This window comes from Cetorhinus maximus, chromosome 27, assembly GCF_964194155.1.
Source record: "Cetorhinus maximus chromosome 27, sCetMax3.hap1.1, whole genome shotgun sequence".
Lineage (NCBI taxonomy): Eukaryota > Metazoa > Chordata > Chondrichthyes > Lamniformes > Cetorhinidae > Cetorhinus > Cetorhinus maximus.
The window spans coordinates 29,516,167-29,543,333 of NC_135905.1; the positions used below are offsets into that span (position 1 = coordinate 29,516,167).

General features: G+C 44.9%; 1 protein-coding gene across 1 annotated transcript in view; it reads right to left on the minus strand.

Annotated features, from left to right (window-relative positions):
* Nucleotides 1-27,105, minus strand: part of LOC144668687 (ras-GEF domain-containing family member 1A-like) — a 133,296-nt gene extending 106,191 nt beyond the window's left edge. Inside the window, exon 1 of the mRNA XM_078530999.1 lies at nt 27,086-27,105. The gene's annotated coding sequence lies outside the window, so the exon portion shown is untranslated. The remainder of the gene's footprint in view (nt 1-27,085) is intronic.
* Nucleotides 27,106-27,167: the final 62 nt, after the last annotated feature.

A 27,167-nucleotide genomic window follows, 5' to 3' on the forward strand; every position in this document is an offset into this window, starting at 1 on the left:
TACCATGAGGGACCACATGGGGCAGGGAGTTGGTGGGGGGGGGATGTTGGGGGAGGGAAAACCGGTAGCCTTAATTTAAAAGGCTGATTCATGGGCCCTTATTCTTGTAGAACTGAGAGGTTGTCAGCCGCTGGCTCCTATAGTCAGAACAAGTGAACAAAAGAGAGACAGAGGTAGACCAAAAGCTGCCGGAGGAGAGATAACTATTCTCTGCGGTAACATTGCATTATGTGCAGCTGTCAATTATTAAGGGGTCAATTGTTAATGGTCTTTTAGCCACTAACTCAGTTCACCACCACACCCCACCACTCACCGCAAAGGGAACATGCCCGCACCCCCCATCCACCCCCTAGTTCAATTTGTGTGGATGGCTATGCTGTGTTCTGATTCCTTTACTCTAGTGTTAGGACAGGGCTAGTGTCATATATGTACATTTTATCACTGTCACATGGGGCAAATATCTGGATAACATGCAACATTACATGAGCTATTAAGATGATTAAAGCAATAGATGGGTCGAAAGAGAGAAACTATTTCTTGTGGTAGCAAAGTCCAGAACAACAGGCATAACCTTAAAATTACAGTTAGTTCAGGGGGGACATCAGGAATGCTCCTTCACACAAAGGACAGTGGAAACCTTGAACTTTCTTCCCCAAAAAGCTGCTGGGACTGGCAATCAGCTGAACATTTCGAAACTGAGACTGAGAGAATTTTGGGTTAGTATCAAGGGTTACGGACACAATGTGATTAGATGGGGTTAAAATAGGGTTCAATTGTGACCTGATTAAATGGCTGAATAGGCTCAAGGGTTGAAATGGCCTCTTCCTGTTCCTATGTGCTTCAATTTGCTGTGTCTCACAGGTGAGTTGGCTTCATTTGCTATGTCAGCAAAGTTGGCATGTGTTCATATTTGCAGAATTTCTGCACCTGCCCGAAAATGGTCATGTCTGGACAATGAGACGTTCTCTCTCTCTCTCTCTTTGGCCCAGTGTCAGGGCCATTGTGCTCGTCAGGAACATTGTGGGTTAGAGTTGCTAACTCTGGGCGGATGTGTTCCTGGAGGTTTTGTAACTGCCTTGCCTCCAACGTCACCGGGATTTTCCTGTTGGGGGTGGGGGGTGGGGGGTTGGGGGTGGGGGGTGGGGGGGTGGGTGGGGGGGTGGGGGGTGGGGGCTGGTGCTCGCAGCAGCGTCTGGGAGATTCATCCTCAATCCCTGGAAGCCCCAGGACAATTGTGGAGAGTTGGCAATACCGATTCTGACGGTATGTCTCTCCTCGCGGAGAGCATGAGGCTCCAATCTGAGAATGTAGAAAAGGAAGAATCTGGTCTCCATCCTTGTACATGAAATGGACAATCAAAGCGAGCATGCGGATGTGTTTTCTGATGTTTCTGATTCTTTTTTCCCTTCCCTTTACTGAAGTTACAGCAACAACTTATATTTGTTTAGCACCTTTACAAGCTCAGTACAAGCATGAGGATATTGGATATTAGGGACTGTAAGATCATACGTTGTGAAACTCTGTTAAGATGGCTGCAGTTTAACATGTGACCATGGACATTTAAACTGTGGACAGTATTCGATTCTGTGGCCAATGAGAATGAAGAAACTTTGCAGCCACCATCTCATTGTGTAAGGATGAACCAGCTTTCGAGGAATATGAAATCTCTAGACTGTGGGTCTCCGAGTGCCATATTGAACAAAGGAGAACATTTGAACTCAAGTTGGGCAGAGATAAGAGTGAATGACCGTTGTCAACTGCTATTATATCGTGGTGATCTGGACCCCAGAAGTGTTAACCCTACAGTCATGTGACTGAAACTAACTTTCAGGGACTGCAGTATAATTCATTCTGAACAAAGCAAATCTAGCAGGGGGAGAGAAACATCTGGAACAGCGGAACCCTCACGGTTGAAAGTCTTCTAATGCAGCCAAAGTACTGTACTATTCCAGCTTCCAAGCCACCTGAGAACCAACCTCCTGGCTATTCATCTACAAGAGGCTTCACAGCTTCATGTTTCTTTGTTTCTAAAAGGTCTTCACTCCAACTAAAGTGTCAACTCAACCAAGGAGACACCAGACTTGCATCGATATAAAGACTGAGTTATAAGTCCCACTTTTATAATTACGGTTTTAACTTTATCTCTATCTGATTGGTGCACGTGTGATTGAGTGAGTGAGATGAGTGATTGAGACGTTGTGTTTAAACATTCGGGTCAAGTGTGTGAGAATAAAGAACCTTCCTTATTTTGAAAAGAAATCACCAGAGAGCCTGCTGCTGGCGTTTATTTTAAATTAAGAAAAGTTACTCTGAGGGTAAGGAAATACACACACACCTTGCACACAAACACCCTGACTATGGACTGGAAGGGACAGCACAAATCTTGTCCGTTAACAGCCTCTGACAAAATAAAATGTCCCAAGCTGAGGCAAAATAGCGCACTGCTCAAAACGAAGCAATCACATCTCTTTTGCTTTACTCCGGTGAAGTAGAAAGCTCACCAAGCTGGCATCCAGATTGCAAATTTGAAGCTTGACAAGCACAAAAAAGATGCCACTAAGAATTGACAACAGGGTTTCCCGTAAGTTGTGGTGACACAGTGTTTGCCCACACTCTGCATCACTCTTGTGATTCAAATTTCACACATGCTACACTCAACCGCTGAAAGCCCACATGGTTACCACCAACGGAGTGACCTCAACCTGACGTCAGCAGCCCCCACACCCCCACCCCCCACAAAAATGCCCTTCATGGTGACGTGAGGCCTGGGATTCACACCATCTGTTGGTGTATTTGGTGTCGGAAGAATCGTTTCTTCCACACTTTCTCCAATCCCGGCGTGGGTTTGATGGACTTGTTTTGCCATACGGCTTCCAAGGGGGTGAGTTTTCTGCTTGCGAACTCCCCGCACCTTCGAATTGAGCTTGCCCACAGTCCCCTCTCCGTATCGTACAGAAAACACACAGGGGCCAAGATTTTAGCTCATTCAAAATCCAGCCATTTTCACAGAGTTAAGATTTGGCCACAGGTCTGTGTGTACATGATTCACCGAGAAGTGTCAGGAGTCCAAAAACAGAAAATGTTCAGTTTTAGCCAGAATGGCTGCATTGGGAGAGTGGGGGAGAGGGCGGGACTGCTGCTTGGTAAAATTAGGACATGTAGGGATCTCATGGGATTTCATGCACTGCACCTGAGTGACCCACGATACAAAAACCTGAGACATTTGTGAATTTTGCTGAGAGGAGAGTCACGTTGCTGAAGCTTTTCATCTTGCACTCATCAGGACAAATGCAAGAATGCCAAATTTCAAACCATCTCAACAATCTATATTGCAGGAGAAAAGGGTGCTGATTGGCTGGCAAGTCGGCTGTGATTGGCCGAGCTGTTGCCATGGAGAAAGCAAAGGGGAACTACAGACACCGCAAGCTCCTTGATAATTCAAAAAAGTGCAAGGCTTGAACATATTTCTTCTGTTTGCAGAGAACAGGTTCCTGCGTTAGAATGTATGTTGCTTCTAGCAAGTGTAAATGAGCCACTTTACGAGCTTGACTGATTATCTTAAATTGGTTGCTAGTGTAGCTATTAGCGCACTCAGGGTTGTTCAGCAAGTGCTGAACATTTCTGAGTTGTCTGAACCTCAGAAGGGGTCAGGCTAGAGGGCTGAAGGTGGGGTGAGGAAGGGGCAGGGTATTTCTGTGGACAGCTGTCTCAGGCTTTACAACAACAGGTTGCATTTAGCCATCCCCTTTAATGTAGAAGAATGTCATAAATTGCTTCATGGATGTAGCATAAAAGGAAGAAAGACTTGTATTTATATAGCACCCTTTACAACCAAAGGATATTTCAAAGTGCTTAGCAGCCATTGGAGAGCTTTTGAAGTGTAGTCACTGTTGTAATGCCATGTTGAAACACGGCACACAGCAAGCTCCCAAAAACAGCAATGTGATAATGACCAGACAATCTGTTTTTCAGTGATGTTGATTGAGGGATAAATATTGGTCAGGGGGTTGACTCCCCTGTTCTTTTTCAAAATAGTGCTCCACAGGATCTCTTACATCCACCCAGGCAGGAAGATGGACCCTCGGTTCAACGTCTCATCCAAAAGACAGCACCTCCAACCGTGCAGCACTCCCTCAGAGTCTCAGGGTAGATTTTTGTGCTTGAATCCTGGAGCAGGATTTGAAACTGGGACCTTGTGACTTGGAGACAAGAGTGTTACCAACTGAGCCATAGCTGATATTCCAATCATGGCTGACACTCATATTAACAAAAATGTCGCTAAGTCGAAGGAGACGTTAGAAAGGGTGGTGCCTTTTAAAGGGGGGTCTTAAATGAGGAAAGGGGGGGTGGAGGGGTTCAGGGAGGGAATGGCAGATTTTTGGGCCTATGTAGCTAAAGACACAACCCGCCAATGCTGGGCTTGGGAGAAGAAGGTGGTGCATGAGGTTGGAACATAAGAACACAAGAAATGGGAGCAGGAGTAGGCCATTCAGCCCTTCAAGCCTGCTCTACCATTCAATAAGATCATGGCTGATCTGATTGTGCCATTAACTTCACTTTCCTGCCTGCCCCCAATAACCCTCGACTCCCTTGTCAATCAGAAATCTGTCTAACTCAGTCTTGAATATATTCAATGACCCAAACTCCACTGCTTATAGGGGAAGGTGATTCCAAACACTAACCACCCTCTGAGAGAAGAAATTTCTCCTCATCCCTGTCTTAAATAAGGGACCCCTTACTTTGAAACGGTGTCCCCTAGTTCTAGATGTCCTCACGAGGGGAATTGGAGTTGGAGGAGCAGAGAGATTTGGGCCGGGGCTGCTTATAGAGATGGGAAGGGTGTGAGGCCATGAAGGGGGTAAAATACAAGGGGCTACTCCCCACTATCTGAATTTCCCATTAAAAATCATGTTAATAATCCCATTAATTATTTCCTCTGTACACTCCACAACATGGCCCATCCAGCACCCCACTGTCACCATGCCACACCAGGGGTCCTTCTCTTGTCACCCGTTCTGATTGCAGCCCTCCAGAGCTCCTAAATCCTTGTGATGCCTTCCCAGTTGTTGCCATGGCAACAACACTCCTGTTCCCCACCAACCACAAACCACGCCACCCCCCCACCCCCCCAACCATCCCTCCAATCAGCCCCCTGTAGAAATCCCAGAATTTCACAGCTTCACACTGGTTTCGAAATAACTAGAACATCTAGGATGTTCCTTGACGCTCTGCTGGGTAGGTGTCACTTTGCACATTATTGTGGGTGTTCCGAGGTGGGTGCGCGTGGCGAGAGGTGGTTGTCCGAGAGCAGCAATGCTAAGAATCTGTCATTGCCCTAAATCAGGCCGATTCGACCCAAATGCAAGACATTTCTCAGTGAGCGAATTTAAGCAACGGTACAGACAAGAAGGAGGTGACACAATAAATTAAGTGGAATAAACTTGTGATGCACTTAAAAAAAGTGGCTGCTTCCGATGACCATACTTCCCCTTTTTTTTCAACGATACCAAAACAGTAAAATGATGACATCACTCACGCTGTGGCTAAAATGAAAGCCAAGGGCAGGAAGATCTGATCAAGGCGGCACCTACAGGAAGTGCAGTGAGGGGATGTTGGCGTGGGTTTGTTCGTGTTTCCATGACAACGTACCAGAAGATGCTGTCACGGGGTTTTTGACATCAGCTCCCCGCTTTCTGGGCGGGTGTGGGTATGAGATGGAAATGAAAAACAAAGGTTGCCCACAGTCTGCAGTCAGTACTGACTTTCAGGAGCTGCGATATCACCTCTGCAAGACAACCAGAAGATCTTTATCTGCAGCAAGTCCGGCACTGAGCTCAATGTTTTCCATAATACACAAGTGCTGCAGTTTTCAACCCCCTGCCCTGCTCCCACCGTGACGCTTTGAGATGATCATTAATTGCCACGGGGAATCCATGGCCTTTAGGCCCACCAGCCCCTAGCTATAATGTCTATGGAGCTAAACAACAGTTATGCATTTATATGATATCTTTAATGCAGTCAAAGCATCCCAGGAGTGAAAACATTTGACACCGAGCCACGTTGAGATATTAGGATAAGTAACCAAAAGCTAGGGTCAAATTAGGTGGGCTTAAAGCATTGTCTTAAAGAGAGGAAGGTAGAGAGGCAGAGAGATTTAGGGAGTCGATTCCAGAGCTTAGCACTTAGAATCCAAGGGTTGAGCACAAAAATCAAGGATGACACTCCAGTGCAGAACCGAGGGAGTGACGCACTATCAGAGGTCTTTAAGATGAGATGTCAAACCGAGGCCCTGTCTGCCCCCTCCAATGGTAAAAGGTCCCATGGCACTTTTGAAGAATTGCAGGGGAGTTAAGTTACCCTTGACCAACTCTGACCTTTTTGCGCTTGGCCAGCTACTGTGTTCCAATGAAGCTCAAAACAAACTTAAGGAATGGGACCTCATCTTTCGTCTCGGCACTCTCCAACCTTCTGGAATCAATATTGAGTTCAACAACGTGACATCATAACCCCTGCCTCTATCTGCTTCTATGTGTTTTTTTTGCCAACTTGTTTCTTTATCTCTTCATGGTGCATTCAGATGGTTGGTATGGAGCAATTCACACCTCATCTGGGCACAACCTTTGTGTCCTTACTCTACCCATTATCAATCTCTTTGGCTTTTGCATCATGTTAGTTAGCCTCTCCTGCACTCCGCCTACCACACACCCTCCCTCTTGTTCATCTTTCTTCAGTTCTGACGAAAGATCATCGACCTGAAATGTTAGGCAGAAATTTTGGCTTGGCGTGCGGGTGCGCGCCCAACCCGATTGGACGCGAAATCACGTGAGATGACATCGGGCGAACACCCCAACGTCAACCCACGCTGCCGCGATATTTCGGTTGGTGGGCGCGCGCAAAAGTTGGAAGCGTATCCGCTGACAAGTAAGAGGCGTATTAAGGTCATTAACGGCACAACTGTCTTTAATTTTACATTGCCAGTCCAACCTTATGGTTGGCGGACGGGCAAATTGTCCAGGCGGCCATTACTCTTTTCATGAAACCTCATCCAAGGGTGGGATGAGGTTTCCGTGAGGAAATAAAATAAAAATAAAAATCTATGGACCGCATTTTTATCATGTGTATGTTCAGGTGACTGATTGTGATGCTTGTGCATTTTTTCCTGGTTTTAAAAGCTTTATTTAATGCCTTTCAGGTATTCAGACCCTTGAGGCAGCGCTCTGCCTTCAGGACGTTTTCTCTCAGTGCCCACCCGTGCCCACGCTGACGTCAGCGCCCGCCCTCCTCCCACCATCACCCTAGCAGCACTGAGCTATTTAGCGCGTGTTTCACGCTAACTGGCCATTAAGTGGCCAGCCAGCGTGAAATCGAGGCTGGGGGCCAATAGCGGTTGCCGGGCCGATAGCGGTCAGTGGTTCATTCCACAGCCGATCCCGGACCTGCCAATCACACCCGCCTGCTAACCTAAAAATTCTGCCCATTAACTCTGTTTCTCCCCACAGACGCTGCCTGACATGATGAGTATTTCCAGCAATTTTTGTTTTTATTTCAGATTTCCAGTATCCGCAGCATTTTGCTTTTCTATTGCTTCTCCCCGATGTTCTGGTCAATATTTATCCCTCAATCAACATCAGTAAAAACAGATTATCTGGTCATTATCACATTCTTGCTCATGGGAGTTTGCTGTGTGCAAATTACCTGCCGTGTTTCCTACATCACAGCAATGTGTACACTTCAAAAGTACTCCATTGGATCTAAAGTGCTTTGAAGCATTCAGTGGTTGTGAAAAGGCTATATAAATGCAAGTCTTTCTTTTGTTTTAGGTAGCTGAACACTATTGGTCTTTCCAATCTGCAGGTGAATAGTTTTACACACTCGTTAGGACAAATGCAAGAATGCCAAATTTCAGATGATCATAACAATTTGCAATCATTTGAAATTTGGTATTCTTGCATTTGTCCTGATGAGTGCAGGGCAGAAAGCTTTGGCAACATGTTTCTCTTTTCAGCAATATTTAAGTTCTGTACTATCAAGCGACTGTTTTATATACCTTCTGAATTCCACAAAATGTGCTAAGGCTACATCCTTCAATGGACGTTTATATTGTTCAATCCTTGAAGGTGCCATTTATAATTTGATGTGACCTTTGACTTCTACACTGGGGTTGAGAGCCATCCAAGATGGAGTCTCGACAAGTTAGAGGTCAATCTCCCAGACACTGCCTACCTGAGAAAAATAATCAGGACATTAAAAAGAACTGTATTTTTATTCATTTTCTTTGAACAATTGTGACCAAAGAATATTGGAGATGGCAGGTGGGGTGGGATGGAGAAGGCTGCTTGATTGACAGTTAACATTTATCCAATCAGGTGAGGAGTCAATGTGGGAAGGTGGGCCGTCATGAGGATGTTGTGCCAGGCATCCAATGAAGGGATTATTGGGAGGTGGGATGGGGAGTTGGGAGCTCATGTGATGAACTCTTATCCAGCCAAAGATGGCGATGCTTATTTTACACTGGTACAAACAATAGAACAACAATTGAACTGTAAAATTTGTTGGAGTCATACCTAGCACAAAGGAATTAAAACAATTCTGGTTGTTGGAGATCAGTCATCTCAGTCCCAGACCCAACCATCTTTAGCTTCTTCATCAATGACCTTCTCTCCATCATAAGATCAGAAGTGGGGATGTTCACTGAAGATTGCACAATGTTCAGTACTATTTGCAACACCTCAGATACCGAAGCAGTCTGTGCCCATGTGCAGCAAGACATGGACAACATCAGGCTTAGGCTTATAAGTGGCAAGTAACATTTATGCCACACAAGTGCCAGGTAATGACCATCTCCAACAAGAGAGAATCTAACCATCACCCCTTGACATTCAATGGCATTACAATTGCTGAACGCCCCACTATCAATATCCATTGACCAGAAATTTAACTGGATCAGCCATATAAATACTGTGGCCACAACTGCAGGTCAGAGACTGGGAACTCTGTGGCGAGTATCTCACCTCCTTACTCCCCAAAGCCTGTCCACCATCTACAAGGCACAAGTCAGGAGTGCGATGGAATACTCCCCACTTGCCTGGATGAGTGCAGCTCCCACAACACTCAAAAATCTCCACACCATCCAGGAAAAAGCAGCCTGCTTGATTGGCACCCCACGTCACGAAAGTACAATACTTCCCATAATACTATTGTGATTTATTGTAAAAGTAGGTTAATAGTGGGATTTGGATAGCTTCTCTCTGTGTGCGAGGGATTTAATTGAAGTGGAGACAACTGGTCTGGTGGCTTTGACTCATCAAACGAAGCTGGGTTTGAAATGCTAAATATGTAAACATGGCTGAAGTCTTAGAAAGTAAGGTGAGCAGAACTTGCATTTTTAGATAAATCAGGGCAGTTTGAATTTCAAAGAGATAGTAGGATATTTACACCTGGCCAGAGATGCTAGGCCAAGCAGTGTGTTTATTTTTCCCAAAGGTTATTGACAATATTAGCACCATGAAAAGATTTATATTATGAGAAAGGTAAAGTTCCAAAGACATACGGGAACAATGGAATTTACATTAAAAGGGAGGAACATGTATAAAGGAGAACGAGGCTATGCGTCAGGGAAGGCATTGTAAGATCTGCCAGAAGTGTGATAAAGCCTCCAGTATTTGTGCATTAAGCTGCTGTCTACAGAAACCGAAGCTGGGAAAAGCCACTTTGAATTCTCCTGTCCAGGGTATTGTGACAACTTGCCTGGATCTGGTTAAAATCTATTTTTTTACCGTTGCCTTAATGGAGATGTAACTGGAAACCAGATTAATTAGGGGTTTTAAGAGTTATTATAGCAATAATTTGTAGACCTATGCATGTGCTTGAAATCTTTTCTTTTGTTAATAAATGTTTAATTTAGTTTTAAAAAAATCTCTGACATCTTGGGTGACTTTTATTACTTCTGAATTCAGGGCACGCATCTCAAAATAAATACAAATTGCAAAGCCTTTGTAATTGTGTGATCAAGTTTCCCTCATGGATTTGATCCACCTGGCACAAATCATCTGCCGCATCATAACATCCCATTTATTAATTTAAAAATTTATTCCCTCTGCCACCAACGCATAATGGCAGCAGTATGTGCCATCTGCAAGATGCATTGCAGCACCTCACCAAGGTTCATTCAACAGCACCTTCCAAACCCACAACCTCTACCAACTAGAAGGACAAGGGTAGCAGATGTGTGGGAACACCACCACCTGGAAGTTCCCCTCCAAGCCACACACCATCCTGACTTGGAAATATATCGCCGTTCCTTCGCTGTCGCTGGGTCAAAATTGTGGAACTCCCTCCCTAACAGCACGATGGGTGGTTTGTACTACGCATGGCCTGCAGCGGTTCAAGAAGGCAGCTCACCACCACGTTCTCAAGGGCAATTAGGGAGATGGGCAATAAATGCTGGCCTAGCCAGCGATGCCCACATCCTGTGAAAGAATAAAAAGAAAGATCTTTAAAGCAGAGAATCAAAATCAAGTAGAGAATAATGGATCTCATGTGAGGTTAGGAAATGAACAGATTGAAGAATAATGACCTGTTGCTAACCCGCTTATCCATCCATTGTTCTGAGCCACCGGTAGAGATGTCATTCCAGTGCCTCCATGCTCATTCAACTCTGCTTTCTAAAGAATATTTAAGTAAACGACAGCCTTGGTTTAGTGATAGTGCTCTCGCCCCTGCTTCCTTATCCAGAGGTTTGAGCACAAATTCTATTGCACTGCAGAATTGAGGGAGTGCCGCAGTGTCAGAGGTGCCATCTTTCAGATGAGTCCTTAAACCGAGACCCCAGCTAACCTCTCAGGTGGATTTAAAAGATCCTGTGGCACTATTTCAACTAAGAATAAGGAATTTCTCTACTATGTTCCAGCCAACATTTAATCACTCAATCACCATCATTGCAGAACAGATCCTTATCATATTGCCGCTTGTGGGAGCTTGCTGTGTGCAGATTGGCTATCATGTTTCCTACATTACAACGGTGACATTAAAATAAGTAATAAAGCAAAGTACTGTAGATACTGGAAAGGTGAAGTAAACACGAAAATGCTGGAAACACTCAGCAGGTTTGGCAGCATTGGCGGAGAGAGAAACAGAGTTAACGGGCTGGATCTTCCATGGAGTGACAATCACCGTCGATTCCCACTCCGTCCCTGTTTTCTTACCTTCGACCGGAGCTCCACATTTCTCACCCGGACTTCCGGCCCAGGTCAGCTGTGAAATGCGGAGCGCAGCTGCTCCTGGAGTCCTGGAGACAGAGCCACAAAACCTTTTTGTAGCACTGGCTGCAGTAAACCAGCCAGGTTAATGTCCCAGCCACTTTGACAGGCTAGGAGAGGAATTAAGTGTGTAAGGTAAGTGGGTGAGGGGAAGGGTGGGTCAGGCGGTTGTGGTGGGGGGTTGAGGGGGGGGGGGGCGGTGGTCAGGTGCCTGGGGGAGGGTAGTTGGGGGCTATTCGGGTGGGGGCGTGAGGTGGTAGTCGGGAGGTAGACAGGGGGTGGTTGGGTGGTGGTGGTGTAGTCGGGTGGTGGTGGCAGTGGTGTAGTGGGGGGTTTGGGGAGTGGTTGGGGGGTAGTCAGGGGGCAGAGGGGTCAGGAGGTTGGGGGTTAGTCAGGAGGCGGGGAGGAGGTTGGGGGGGCTAGGAGGGATAGTCGGTGGGGTGAGGGGCTAGCCGGGGAGTTGGAAGAGTAGCCGGGTGGTCGGTGGGGGTAGTCACGGGGTGGGGCGAGCGTTGGGGGGTAATCAGTAGTATAGTTGCCCAGGAGTTAGAACTGGTTTTAATGCTTCTAACTTTTCCTGGGTAACCGTTCAGGTAAGTCAGAACCATCCAATGTCTCTGACGTTAAGTTGGAGTTTCAGAGGGTTCCAGATGCAGGGGAACTGTCCAACGGCAGTTGAAACTTCCTGGGCAATTCCCGTGCAGTCAGTGCATGGGGACCTCGAAGGTGTCCCCCAGCACATCATCCGGCATACCTCCAGACTCTGACCCTCTGGAGAACGGAATATCTGGGCCAATATTTCAAGTCTATGACCTTCCATCAGAACTGAGGGAAGAATCGAGCAAAAGGATCAAACCTGAAACATTAACTCTGCCCTTCTCTCTGCAGATGCTAACAGACCTGCGGAGAATTTCCAGAACATTCTGCCTTTATTGAATGAAGTGCAACTGGCTATGTGGCATTTCCGGAGCTCCTGAAGCAGTGAAAGATGCTATATAAATGCACAAGTCCTTTTTCTCTTAAATGTTTCTGTCTTGACGTTTTCCGTGCCATGTGTGGGCAGCAGGAGATGAGGAGACAGCTCGCCAAAGTCCACAAGAACTTAGGGAGATGGAGATTTTCAAACGCTGCTGTTCAATTTTATTTTTATGTAACAGGAAATGAAAAAAAAACTAAGAGGCAGCACTAATGTTGGTGCAATTTCACACCCTCCTCGCTGAGCTGCCTGGAGTGCAATGTTGTGCATGATGGGGGGCGGGGAAGGGGTGTCCTCAATGAACAAAGTCCTGTTGCCCCCTCCTCACCATTGGAAAATTGAGAATTCTGGTGTAACCAATTGGGGGAGTGGGAAATTATAATTCAACTCACAGTGTTCATGTTTAGCAAATACTTTTCATTTGAAAGAGTGACCTTCCTGTCGATAATGTCTCATTACGCCTCTCAATGCTTCACAGACTCTAGATTTGAATTGCAGAGGCTGTTAGTTAGGCAAACAGTGCAGGCGGTAAAATCCCATAAACTGCAATGAGACCATAGACTGAATAGGAATGACTGTGCTGACGGAGGCCAGTCACCCATCATATCTGTGCTAGGCCTTGCTCTTCAGCTAGCTTACAGTGTCAACTGTGGCTCAGTTGGTGGCACACTCACCGACCACCAGCTTCTGGTTTCAGGTCCCACTTGTGCTCGAAAGGCTGGTACTCCAGGGCAGTGCTGAGGGAGTGCTGCACTGTTGGAGGCTCTATCTTTTGGGCAGGATGTGAAACCGAGGCCCTACCTGTCTCTTCGGGTGCATATGTAAAAGATCTCATGGTACTATGTCAAAGGAGAGCAGGGCAGTTCTCCCTGGTGTCCTGGCCAATGTTAATCCCTCAACCAACATTTCAAATAAACAGATTATCTGGTCATCATCACATTGCTGTTTGTGGGAGCTTGCTGTGTGCAAACTGGCTGCCGTGTTTCCTACATCGCAACAGTGACTACACTTCAAAAAATTACTTCATTGGCTGTAAGGTGCTTTGAGATGTCTGGTGGTCACCAAAAATGCTATCTAAATGGAAGTCTTTTTTTTGGGATTGCTCTACTGTGATATGCAATAGGAAATGATACCAAGGCCTTAAAGGGTAATACAGTGCAGATTTATTAGAATGATAACAGGGATAAGGAGCTTTAGTACTGTGGACAGACTAGAGAAACTGGGGTTGTTCTCCTTTGTGCAAAGAAGGTTAGAAGAGGCATTTGAAATTAGGATCCATACTTTCCTTGGATGTGAGCATCACTAGAAAGGCCAGCATTTGTTGCCCATCCCTAACTGTGCTGCTTGCTCAGCCATTTCAGAGGGCAGCTGACAATCCTCCACATTGCCATGGGTCTGGAGTCACAAGTAGGCCAGGCCAGGTAAGGACAGCAGATTGATTTCCTTCCCGAAAGGGCACCAGTGAAACCAGATTGATGATAGCTTCCATTACTGAGGCTAACTTTTAATTTAAATTCCCCCAGCTGCTATGGTGAGGTTTGAACCCTACCCCTCTGAATTACTGGTCCAGTGACATTACCACTAATCCACCAATCTCACACTTTACTGGAGAAATAAGGAGAAACTACTTCCACTGGCAAAGGGATTGGTAAATGGAGGAAACAGATTGAAGGTAATTGTTAGAAAATCCTGAGGGGAGATAAGGAGATTTTTTTTTTAAACACAACGGGTTGTTACGATTTGAAAGAGACTGTCTGAAAGGGAGATGGAATAAAATTCAATAGTAACCTTCAAAAGGAAATTAGGTATAAATGTGAAATGGGAAAAAAATGCAGTACTGTGACACAATAGCAGGGAGGCAGGACTAATTGAACAGCTCTACGAAAGAGCTGGCACAGGCTTGATGGGCCGAAGGGCGTCTTTCATTGCTGTGTCATTCTATGAGAAGATTTTTCATGAAGCCAGATCCTCTTTAAATAACTGTGTGTTTTCTTGCTCTGCACTGTTCTAGCAAAGGAGCCAACGTCCTTCATTTGAAGCCTCCGTCCTTTAATCCCAAATCAAAAGCAAGGGCCCATTGAGTTTTTTTTTTAATTGTTCCTGGGATGTGGGCATCATTGGCAAGGCTGGCAATTATTGCCCATCCCTAATTGCCTTGGAGCAGGTGGTGGTGAGCCGCCTTCTTGAACTGCTGCAGTCCGAGTGGTAGAATCAATGCCTTTTCCTGTTGATCACAGCCAGTGAGTGTGGCAGCACTGACTGTCCCTGTGGGTTAGGGTACAGTCCATGCTGTGGGGTAAGTGAAAATACAATTTGTGTGCGTGTTCTTGTGTGGAGAAGATTCCAAACACTCGCATCGACCAGATGGACAAAATGACCAATCATCCAATGAGGTTTTGTTGTCCATCACCATTTATAAATGGGATGAGCTGCATGAAAGGTTTAACACAGCAGCAGTCGTGATTTAATGCGGGGATTAAAACAGCCCATACATATTGATGGATCAGCTAATCCATGTGACTCCATGCGTAGTTGTCTCGCTGTTAGATTTCAGTCAATGATGATCCCTTTTGGAAACGCAACTCTGTCGCCCTCAACCTTGTCAGTGAAAGTACTACGCTGCCTTCCAATTGCATTCCATGGCTCTCTGTCTCTCTCTCTGGATACCAGAATGAGAACGAGGACAGGGAGAGAGGTCAGTCCCAGCAACAGGCGGACAAAGGGGGAAAGTGACAAAATCAGTTAAAAAGCAAAATGACAAGAACTGAAAGAAAGAAAAGAGGTTCCCAGAGGAGAAAAATTCTAGAGGTAAAAGGCCCAAAACAAAGGGCAGCTGTCACCCTATAGGAAAGGGATATAGTAAATCGTGAACCCATTAGACCTCATTTATTTTTCTGACCATTTCTTCTGAAACCGTTGACCCCATTTGGTTACAAACTGCGAATTTATATGTTCCACAGCCCCAGGAACATGCTTTCAGCTGGCATCAGTTATGGGGTTAAATGCTCCTCCTGCAGAGGACTGTAAACGCACAGCAAGATCCCATCATTCAGCCATTACAACAGGGCCCACACTTCAAAAGTATTTCATTGACTGTTAAAGCATTTCGAGACGTCTGGTGGTCCTGAAAGGTGCTACATAAATGCAAAATTCGTTTTTCTTCTTTTTCTTCACATTCCAGTGATTAGTGCAATGCTGAGTGCTCATGAGAGTGGATCTTGTGAAAGGTCTCACTTAGGATGGCCACACTGAATGGAGACACTGGGTGCATTGATTTGATAAAACCTGGTCTAAAATCAGGGTGTCTAGTGTCACTGAGAAGAGGGACAGCAAAGGGTTAACACCCTCCAGCTCAGCTGGGCTATCCAGCGACTACATGTAGCGAGGCAAATAAAGAGAGATTATAAAACTGGCATGAAATATGTCCCTTGGGCAGAATGATTGCCTGATTTTAATTGTCCATAGATCAAATTTATTAAAGCTTTCCATTCTGCAGCTTCCCTGCACTGGCTTTGAAATTCAGCACACAGTAAATATGTATGCTAAAGGAAGCAGGTTACTCCAGAGCAGCAGAGGATTGATGCAGGGACACGTAGTGAGTAAATGAACTCACATAAGTCATTGGCTTACATAGTATCACAGTTACATTGCATTCAAAGCACAGAAGGCCATTTGGCCAAACTGGTCTATATCAGTGTTAATGTCCCAAATGAGTCTCCTCCAATCCCACTTCATCTAACGCTATTAACATATTCTTCTATTTTTTCATGTGCCTATCCCATTTCACCTTAAATGCATCAATGCGTCTCACCTCAACTACTCCTGGTGGGAGCCAGTTCTACGTTCGAAGTGCTCTCTGTTAAAAGAAATTCTTCCTGAGTTGCCTTATAATGGCCATCTTATATTTATGGCCCTGATAGCAAGTTAGTATTTGTATTACAATAAAGGACATGGTTCAGTTAAGGGGATGTGAGAGTTTATGAACTCTGCCTTTGTAAATTGTCTCCAACCAACCCCCTTTCCACCCACCCCTCCCCCAATCCTGTGTGCCAGGCATTATCCCCATCAGTATAGATCACTCCTAGGAATCTGGCTGATTGCTTCACTGCATAGTGACATCCCAAACCAGTCAGCGTAACACTCCCACAGGGAAGCAGAGTTTAGGGATTTGCTAAGTCAGGACTTTAATAACAAGAAAATAACTTGAATTTGTGAAATTACTTCAATGTTACAAAACCTTTCCCAAGGTGCTTCACAAGCAGTGAGGTGGGTGGGACACAGAAACAATTAACATTCAGGAGAGTTGAGTTGAGTTGAGTTGGGTGGGGTGGGGTGGGGTGGGGTGGGGTGGCAGGTCACTGAATGTAAGGCCAACCAGATTGTTTATGAAGGGGCTCTCCCTGAGAATGCAGAGGAAAAGGTTCAGAAAGAAAAATTCCAGAAATTACAGCCATAAATTCTGATATCCTGCACCACCAGTGGAGTGGGAGGAGGGGTCGGGATTCGGGGAAAAGATGGGCAAAGGTACAGTCAACTCAAATTGAAAAGTTGGAGGGTGTGAGCTGAGCTGAGAAACTGGAGAACATTGCGGTGATAGGATGGGTGTGGCGGGGGCTGGGGGTGGGGGTTGTGGTGCATGGGGATGCAGGGTATGGTGGTGACCAGAGGAAGTTGTGACCTAGAGCAAAGATTTGGAAGGATGGGAGCCAGCAGAGGACTGGGTGAGAAATAAGCAGGATGCAGTGCAAGAGGCTACAGAAATCTAGGCTCTGTAGCGCACAATATTTGTTCATTAAAGCACTGTGTTGCCAGGACCAAACATTTTGGCTGTTAGCCAGTACAGATATGAGTGGATATTTTAATACAGATCATTTCAAAGCTCCAGAACATATTCAATGTCGGGTAAATTTTAAGTTCCAATGGATCAGACATTCCCACAATATTGATTTCTTTGGTAGCAACCAAATACAACACTCTGAGCTCCGCATTGTGTGAGTTGACTTTTCTCTAAGCACTAATATTCACGAGGAGCGTAATACCAGTAGAAAGCAGAGTTGGGTAATTCCTTTCCCTCAGTCACACCACTTTGCGGAGTGGGTCCCATCCGAAAATGGGTTCATGAAACTTGACCAAAACTAAACCCCACAGTTGGCCACTGTTTTAAGGCCTGGTTAAAAGCCAGACATGAGAAACATGTGCACAATTACCCAAGGAAGACAAGATTAAAAGTAAGCGCTGAACTCTGAATTAAGCCGAGCTGTTAGTCATTCTGCCTTCAGATGTACTGGCCACCAGCACACACCATGTAGCCCAATAACATCATCGGCACTCACCTTCTTGTCAGCAGAAGCAAGAGGACAGTGTGGCCTGGCGAACGGGGGCATCGGGGGGGGGTGTGATTCCCGGAACAAATTACCAGCCATTTTGATTGCGCTCATGTCCCTCCTAGATTTGCATTGGCATATGGGGAGTTGTACAGGTGTGTCATCAGCCACGGTTGCATTTCCTAAATCTCCATCAAAGAGCCATGTCAGGCAGCCACACACAGCTACCTTGACACGATGGAGGGGTGCTGACTATGAGGCTTATGTTACCGGTGAGGAGGATAACCTGGTACACCCTCAGGGGGAATTGTTTGTCTGCACGGCAACACCAATGGTGCCAAAGTTTGCCACTGCCCTTTACCATTATAGCGCAGGGACCTACCAGGGGGCGTCACAAGACTCAGGCACCTTCTCATTCACTGCTCCACTGACTGAAGCTCCGGCCTTACCGTGCACCCATTCATTTCCAATTCAGCAACGTCTGCAATAACAACAGCGGAGGAAGCCGACCTACACAACGCCCCCGCCTTTTAAAATAACTTCCAGCAATTTGCAAATATCACAGGAGAACGTCTGGACAATAATGGCGGTTAGTGTGCAATGCTTTCATTCTGAGAAAATCGAAGTGAGAGCGGCACTGAAGGATGTGTGTAGGGCAATAGGACATAGGCCATTCAGCCCCTCAAGCCTGCTTGGAATTCAGTTATATCATGATGGATCAGCACCTCAACCCAATTTCCTACCTTGTTCCACATGTTTTGATTAAGTTACACCGACAGAACTCTACTGCCCTCAGTCTTGAAAAGGCCAATTGTTCCCTAACATCCATTTTTTTTGGCGGGGAGGGTGGTGAGGGAGAGCAAGTGCTCCAGATTTCTGCCACCACTTGTGTGAAAAAGTGCTTCCTGAGGTAGGGCTGTCTGTTAGGAGGTTTATGATGAGCAGTGCAGCCATGGTTGGTGATATCGCTACACAGCCTTCGCATCCTGGCAGAGATACCAAGAGACGGACTGGTACAAACCAAAAACTTCACCAAGCAGGCTTGGTGATTGCTAAGCTGATTGCTAAGGCAACACTTTAAATGCTAGGGCTGGTCATGGTGGCGCTTGGGTATCAGGAAAAGCTTTCTAAATATCCCAGAGAAACAAATCATTACATTTGCTAAATTTCAACCAAATAAAGGCCATGTAAAATAAGCTATTCCATGAAACATTTCCATGTACACTCACCGATGAACAGCTAATTAAATGGCTTGTGAAGCAAAAGCTTTGCAGATTGGCGATAGTTTTTAAATTGAGGCTAATAAAATGACTGCACTAATCATTACAGCGTCGGCCGCTTGTGTTTTTCAGCAGGATTCAGTCACACTCAGGCTGATGAAAAAATGATTCATCACAGCTCATCACATCATGGGACTTTTCCAGGACAATTTCCAATAGTCATAAGGGGTCTTCAACTGCTGAGATTTTTTTCATAGAAATGCTGAGGAATTTGTTTTTATTTGGAATTACAGCAATAAATGTGCTTTATTTTCTGCACCAAATACTTCAGTATTTTTCCTTTGCATTAAGAGGCCCCCAAGGTTGTAAAATTACCAATTTTTGAGTGGCCTGGAATTGTAAACCATTTGCTCCAGCGATGTGATAGATCATCCATCCCTTGCTGCACCGGCTATGGTATACCTGATGTATAATTCTTTTCGTATTTAATATCCTATCACATTAATTCACACCATTAACATTGGTCATTTGTTCCAGTTTGTGCAGGAGAGGCATACCCGCTTTATATCAATTTTACGTTCAAAAATTAAAAAGCTTAACGTTGTGCAGATTAAATGAGAAAAAAAAGCCACTAGGTTAAATTTTCCATAAATTATCTTTAAGTGTTAATAAAATTGTCAGGGGTAAGCAGAGCTGTGTAATTTATGACTGAAATAGGTTGTAAAAGTATGATTTGAAATGTAAAGAATGTTCTTCAAAATCCATTAATGAAAGCTGCTGACAGAGAAGGTTGTGAAAATCTTTTAAAACACAGTCAAGGGGAGCTAGGTGGGACAGTGGCCTTGACCATTGCCTCTGGGTCTGTGGGCCAAATCAAGCCTGAACTGACAGGATGAAGGGTTTTTTTTCCATCTCTGTATGCAGATCCTCTGAGGCATGAACTTGAGGTATTGAGCCAGGTCCATGGGGGATGGGATAATGAGGAGCTGGCTATGTATGTGAGAGATGGCCATCGTTTGGCAGACAGGGTGTTGCTCATCCAGAAATTGGGAAACACCATCATGACTCACTTGGTAGTGTTCTTGTCCCTGAGTCAGACGGCTATGGATTCAGGTCCCACTGCAGCAGCTAGAGCACAAGTATCTAGGCTGACACATACAACATATGAATTATGAGCAGGAGTAGGCCATTCGGCCCCTCAAGCCTGCTCCACCATTGCTTGGCTGATCTGATTGTAGCTTCAACTCCACACTCTGCCTACCCCAGATAACCTTTGATTCCCTTGTTAGTCAAGAATCTACCTACCTCTGCCTTAAAAATAATCAATGACCCTGCCTGCACCACTCTCTGGCAAACAGGGTTTCCAATGACTCATGGCCTCAAAAGATTTGTTCTCATCTCCATCTTAAGTTGGAGACCCCTTATTTTTAAACTGTGTCCCCTAGTTCTAGTCTCTCCCACACGGGGAAACACCCTCTCAGCATCCACCCTGTCAAGTCCCCTCAGGATCTTATATGTTTCAATAAGATCACCTCTCAATCTTCTAAACTCCAATGGATACAGGCCCAGTCTGTCCAACCTTTTCTCGTAAGATAATCCCCCAGGTATCAGCCAAGTCAACCTTCTCTGAATACATTCTAATGCACTTATATCCTTTCTTAAACAAGGAGACCAAAACAGTACAGAGTTCTCCAGATGTGGTTTCACCAACACCCTGTACAACTGTAGTAAAACACTCATACTTTTATATTTCATTCCCCTTGCAATAAACAGCAACATTCCATTCCCCTTCCTATTCACCTGCTGTACCTGCAAACTAACTTTTTGTGATTCAAGTACTAGGACACCAGATCCCTCTGTGCCTCAGAGTTCTGCAATCACTCCCTATTTTAATAATTTGCGCTTTCTGTTCTTCCTGCCAAAGTGGACAAATTCACATTTTTCTACATTATACTCCACTTGCCAACTTTTTGACCACTCACTTAACCAATCAATATCCCTTTTGCAGACTCCTCATGTTCTCTTCACAACTTATTATCCTACTTATTTTTGTGTCATCAGCTAAATTAGCAACTATACATTGCTTCATCAAAGTCATTGATATAAATTGTAAGTAGTTGAGGCCCCAGCACTGATCCTTCTGATAGCCCACTCGTCACATTTTGCCAACCAGAAATTGACTCATTTATGCCTGCTCTCTGTTTCTTGTTTGCTAACCAATCCTCAATCCATGTTACCCCCTACACCGCGAGCTCTTATTTTGCATAGTAACCTTTGATGTGGCACCTTAGTCAAATAACTTCTGGAAATCTAAAGGCTCCCCTTTATCCTCGTTGCTTGTTACTTCCTCAAAGAACTCTAATAAATTAGTCAAACACTATTTTCCTTTCACACAGCCCTGTTGACTCTGCCTCATGGCATTGAGATTTTCTAAGTGCTCCGCTATAACCTCCTTAATAATATATTCCAGCAATTTCCCTATGACAGATGTTAAGCTGACTGGCCTATGGTTTCCTGCTTTCTGTCTCTCCTTTCTTGGATTGAGTCATATTCACTGTTTTCCAATCTGATTGGAACCTTTCTAAAATCCAGAACTAAGGTCATCTCTTTCTACAGTATCAATGTCCTCCTTAATTACAGAGCTACCCTTCCTAGTTCCCAGTTTCCTGTCCTTCCTAAACATCATGTACCCTTGAATATTCTGGGCGAAACTGTCCGGTCCCATTGATGGTGGGCGTCATGGCGGCCGGGGGTGGGGTGGGCATTTCAGCATGAGGAGCAGAAATCTGTTTCACGCCAACGTGAAATCACAGCGGAATCAGCCGATGGAGTCCGCCATGGTGGAACGCGAACCCTGCTGGAGGCTGGTGCTTCCTTCCCTTAGAATCGTTCCTTGTCACTGGAATGTATCTTATCCGAGCATTCGCAAATATCTCCTTAAATGTCTGCCAGCACAGGACCTTCAGGACGATTCCACCCTGAATATTCAAGGGTACTTGACATTTAGGAAGGACAGGGTAGCTCTGTTAATTAAGAATGACATTGGTACAGTAGAAAGAGATGGCCTTAGTTCCGGAGGCCGGTGTGAATCCGATTTACATCCTGGTGATGGGAAGGGGATGATAGTGCGCGAAAATCCGGCATTGTAGCCGGTGGGTAAAACGTCATTTTTCAAGCCCACCCCTGCACTTATTGCAAATCTGGGATGATTCCGTCCTCCATTCCCAATCTATGTCACCTTGCAGCCATGTAATGTCACTGGGCTAGTAATCCAGAGGCCCAGGCTAATGCTCTGGGGCACTGGGTTCAAATCCCACCACAGCAGCTGGTGGAATTTAAGTTCAATTCACAAATCTGGAATTGAAAGCTAGCCTCTGTAAATGGCTGTCAGATCAAACATATTTATTTCTATCTCTGCTGTCAATTCATCCGTTTTGTTATAAATGCTATGTGCATTCGGATACAGAGCCTTTAGTTCTGTATTTTTACTATTTTTGCAACCTCTAGCCTTATCTGCTGGTTCACTCATAGGCCTGTACACTCTGTCCCTCCCTGCCACACGCTGATCATTGTTTCCCTTATTCCTACCTTGCTCTTTTGCCTTGTCTTTTTTATTTTATTTCTCACACCTTCCCAAACTTGATTCCTCCCTACCCCACGCCCCCCACCCCTCCCCCTGTTATACACTCCAGTGGAGTACTGAGAGAGTGCTGCACTGTCGAAGGTGTCGGCTTTCTGACGAGACATTAAACTGACTGCCTTCTCAGTTTGACATAATGGATCCAATGGCACTATTTCAAAGAAGATTAGAGGAGTTCTCCCCCGGTATCCTTGGTGAGACTACATCTGGAGTAGTGTGTGCAGTTCTGGTCTCCTTACCTAAGAAAAAATATACTTGCCATAGAGGGAGTGTAGCAAAGGTTCACCAGACTTATTTCCGGGATGGTAGGATTGCCATATGAGGAGAAATTGGATGGACTGGGTCTGTATTCATTGGAGTTTAGAAGAATGAGGGGATCTCATTGAAACATATAAAATTCTGACAGGGCTGTTCAGACTGGATGCAGGGATGATGTTTCCTCTGGCTGGGGGGGGTCTAGAACAAGGGGTCACAGTCTCAGGATACGGGGTAGGCCATTTAGGACTGAGATGAGGAGAAACTTCTTCACTCAGAAGATGGTGAACCTGTGGAATTCTCTACCACAGAAGCTGTGGAGGCCAAGTCACTGAATATATTTAAGAAGGAAATAGATTTCTGGACTCTAAAGGCGTCAAGGGGTAAGGGGAGAGAGTGGGAGTACGGCGTTGAGATAGAGGATCAGCCATTATCATATTGAATGGTGGAGCAGGTTTGAAAGGCTGACTGTCCTACTCCTGTTCCTATTTTCTATGTTTCTATCCTGGCCAATATTTATCCCTCAACCAACATCACAAAACAGATTATCTATCGCTGTTTATGGAGTTTGTTATGCACAAAATGGCCACCATGTTTCCTACATCGTAATGGTAAATATACTCCAAAGGTATTTCATTGGCTGTGAAGCATTTTGGAATCTCCTGTGGTCATGAAAGGCACCATATAAATGTAGGTCTTTGTTTTTGTTGTGAGAGGGACTTCTCCACAGCTGGGCTTTAAGACATATATTCGGTACGTGTTGAAATACTTATGGCTTCAAACTACAAAGGCTCCATGTTGTCTATGCTGACAGTGGAAGCAAAAGGGGACAGAGCATCTGGTTCCTAAAAAGAAAGGAAACACTTACTTATGTGTACCTTATCTAAAAGTCTCATAATGTCTCACATGTAACAAGCTACTTTGAAGGGCAACAACAGTTTTTGTAGCGGCAATACGACAGCAAAAATTTATGTGTAGCAAGATCCTAAAGGCAGCGAAGAGATAAGTGGCTAAGTAATTTGGGAAGATGGTGTGTTAGTGGTGATGTCACTGGACCAGTAATCCAGAGGCCTGGGCTAATGCTCCGAGGCATCAGGTTCAAATCCCACTAGGGCAGCTGGTGGAATTTAAATTCATTAACAAATCTGGAATTGAAAGCTACTCTCAGTCGTGGTGACCATGAAACTATTGTCAATTGTTGTAAAAACCCATCTGGTTCACTCATATCCTTTAGGAAAGAAAATCTGCCTCCCTTACCTGGTCTGGCCTACACATGACTCCAGACCCACAGCAATGTGGCTGACTCATAACCACCATCTGAAATGTCTGAGCAGGCCACTCAGTCCAGCAGCAATTTGGGGTGGACAATAAATGCCGGCCTTGTCAACGGTGCCCACACTTCATGAAAGAATAAAAATAAATCTGCATTTATGGGCACTGTGGAGGGAGGATTGGTGGTCAGGACATTGGGAGATCTCTGTACTTTCCTTTGAATAGTGCCATGGGATCTTTAACACCAGGACAAGCAGACAGGGCCTCGGTCTCACATCACATCCAAGGGACAGCGCCACTGGCAATGCAGCACTCCTGCGGTGTGGTCAGCCTGGTTTATATGTTAAAGTTGAGAAAGCTCAACATTCTTATTTATTATTCATTCGTGAGATATGGGCATCGCTGGCTAGGCCAGCATTTATTACCCATCCCTAATTGCCCTTGAGAAGCTAGTGGTAAGCCACCTTCTAGAATCGCTGCAGTTCGTGTGGTGTGAGGGTACACAGTGCTGTTAGAGAGGGATTTTGACCCAGCAAGATGAAGGGATGCAGAAGCAAGAAATAACATCCCCAAGAACCCTGAAAAGCACACATGTCACAAGCTGAGGAATAATTTTTAATAGAGTGACAGTTTGGCAAAACACAATAGAAGGTGGTAGTGTACTTTTACATGCATGTTGTAGTCTGGAGCTATGGATAGTGATGGTGGAGAGGCTCCAACTTCTATTGCATCACGTGGCTGACCGGGAATCTCTCCCACTCTTACCACCTGCCATTGGCCTGTGTTGGAAGGATTTGCAGGTTAATGATCAACCCACTTGACCAGGTTCTGAACACACCTTCCTTGGCTGTTAAGTCCTGGGGCGGGACTCAAACACAGAGTTTCTAGGTTCTGGGACCCTACCCACTGCACCACAAGACCTCGTACCATAAAAGAAGGTAAAGTGGAACAATTGCAAGAATATCAACCAATGTTTAATTCTCACAGCGTGGCCCAACCAGTGTACACACTTGGATGGCATGGGATCATTTTCCGCCAGAGAGCTAGATCCACTTGGAATTTCTGACCTCCTGGGTGGAACGAAGCTGGGAAAGTTACCACTTAGGTTTAAAGTGCACAAAAGGTCCCTGTCAGTTAATGGAAAGCCACAAATGGCAGACATCAGACAAGCCTCTCCTGCTGTGCTAATTATTGCGATTTGATCATTTTATTATTTGTTAATGTTACAAAGTGCAGCTGCTACCTCTAACACACAATTAATACAGACATGAGAGGTGGAAAATTAATCATGCTGAGAAATTACAGCAAGACAGGAGCACTTACTGAAACACTTAGTTACTCACTCTAAATCCACCAATGTGTGAAGAGCTCTTTTTCTACCAATGAAGAAACAGCTTTTTCTTCCCCCAATGGAATAGCAACACCTTCCAAATCATTGGGACCATACTAGGTTCTTTCAACTAGCAGCATCAGGTGGGCAAATGCAGCTGGGTACAGATTGACTGTTGACAATGTTAGAAATGCAGGTCCCTTTAAGAGTAAACCAGGAGAAGATTCAGAGTGAATAGAGAGTTGCTGATGCTCATTGAAGCTTGGATTTAAGAGCTGGGCTTTCCCCCAGTAGGTGGGGTTGCTTCTGGACAGGGGAGGGGGAAATCCAGAGGGGAAGGGTGTGCCAGTGCTGAACTAGATTTTAGCAATGGTTCACAGAATGTCATCTGCTGCCTGATTTGGTAAATGGATATCCACCTATTAAGCAACTTTGCACACTGAACAGGTTACAAGGGCTCATACAAGAATCGAGTGTACTTTGGACACAACATTTAATAGCAAGATGGAAAAGTACCATATTCAAGATAGATACTCCAGAATCAGACAAGCTGTGGATATACTCTCCATTATATGGAGAGACCAGTCAGAGATCCTCAGACTTAATCAACCTATTTTGCCACATTATGAATGCACCTTCTGTAGCCATCAAGTCCTGGGGTGGACTCAAACCTGGAGACAGGGATGTTACCTATTGCACCCCAATCTTTCCAGGCAGAAATACGTTATAGATATATACACCAGACATATAGGCTGAGATATCATGCCATTTTATAAGCATAAAACAGTCTACAGAAATGCACTCATTATTGAGACCATCCAAAGATGGACACTGCCGGTCACTTGGTTGTACAAAACTTGAATCTTGCTGAAAAAAGAGACATGTTGCTGAAGCTTTTCATCTTGCACTCATCAGGACAAATGCAAGAATGCGAAATTTCAAACACTCACAACAATTTTTATTACAGGAGAAAGGGTGCTGATTGGTTGGCAAATCGACTCCAATTGGCCAAAATGTTTCCATGGAGAAAGCAATGTGGAACTATGGGCTCCCCAAGCTCAGGGCTATTTCAAAAAAGGTGCAAGGCCTGAATATACAATCATTGTCCCCTACAACATCAATGTCTATATGTTAGTGTCTGTTTCATCCCCAGGACCTTCCATAATTTTATACCTTATAAAGTTATTGAATGCCTGGTAAAAGAGCTTGTGTCAATTGTAATGACGTCTTTACTGGATAGAGTTTGAACATCAAACACAGTTACGCCTGGGAATACTGTCAGCTCTTCTGCAATCAAACGGAATTTGAAATCTCACAGAAGTTATGTACAGATTTCAGTGGTTTTTTAAAACCATTTCCTATTGCCACAGAAAGACTGTCTGATACACCGTTGATTCCTGGCACACGAGATTTTGAAAGGGACCCAAAGGATGATGAGGGGAAATCTTTCAGAGTTTGGTGAAACTCAAAGGTGTGGTAATTCTGAATATATTCATTTGCGAATACAGCAGGGAATACAACCATAATCTGTGTAATCTCTCCTCATAATTTAACCATTAGAGTCCAGGGATTATTCTAGTATACCTCTGCATTCTCCCTCTAAAGCTAATATATCTTTCCTAAGGTGTGGTACCCAGAGCTGCCCACAGTACCCCAGGTGTGGTCTAGCCAGGTCTTTATATATCTGAAGCAGGGCTGCTACCCCTTTGTTTAAACTTTAATAGTTTAAAATAAGATGAAAACATAAAATCTGATGTATTTATTGTGGGTCAATGGAGGCACTTTGACAGGGTCTGATGTAAAGTCTTACCTTAAAGTTCCAGAATGACATTCCAGTTGCCTTGGAGGGCGAGTTTGCTGCACTGGTGCCAATCATCACCAAACAGGGGTTA